Raw genomic sequence first — 678 nt, 5'->3', positions numbered from 1 at the left:
TGGACCCTACTTTTTTATTGCAAATTCGGATTCAGCGTCGAAAAATACATAAGAATATATAGGTCTGGTCAATTGCACAGACACTTTTGTTTTTTTTGTGGGGCTGTGTAATTGATTGGCGGGTCCTCACTGGTGCCAAATTTTACTGGCGGACTGTCAAATATGTCGAAAATTCAAGTGAAAAAACGTCATTTTAGTACTCTTGAAACCTATCAAGGGCAACAATGAGTTTAAAGAGTACTAAAATCACGTTTCTTCACTTGGATTTTTGGCACCTAAAAAATCACCCCCATACGGTTTCAAGAGTTCTAAAATGAAAGTTCTAATTGTCATCATGTCATATTTTTATATGTTTGACAGCCTTCCACTCAAATTTGGCACCACTCAGGAGCTGCCAGTCAAACTTCTTGTTAGTTGTTTGCACCTAAACAATCATCCCCAAACGGTTTCAAGAGTATTAAAATTACATTTTTGTTTCACTCGAATTTGTTACATGTTTGATAGTCTGCCAGTCAACTCTGGCACCACGGAGAAGCTGCCAGTGGAACATTTTGTTAGTTGTTATCATTCAAAACAATTATACCCAATTGGTTTCATGAGTACTAAAATGACGTTTCTTTACTGGAATTTTTCATATGTTTGACAGCCTGCCAGTCAACTTTGGCACCACCGAAAAGC

This window comes from Belonocnema kinseyi, chromosome 3 (assembly GCF_010883055.1).
Source record: "Belonocnema kinseyi isolate 2016_QV_RU_SX_M_011 chromosome 3, B_treatae_v1, whole genome shotgun sequence".
Taxonomy (NCBI): Eukaryota; Metazoa; Arthropoda; class Insecta; order Hymenoptera; family Cynipidae; genus Belonocnema; species Belonocnema kinseyi.
This window is presented reverse-complemented; position numbering follows the sequence as displayed.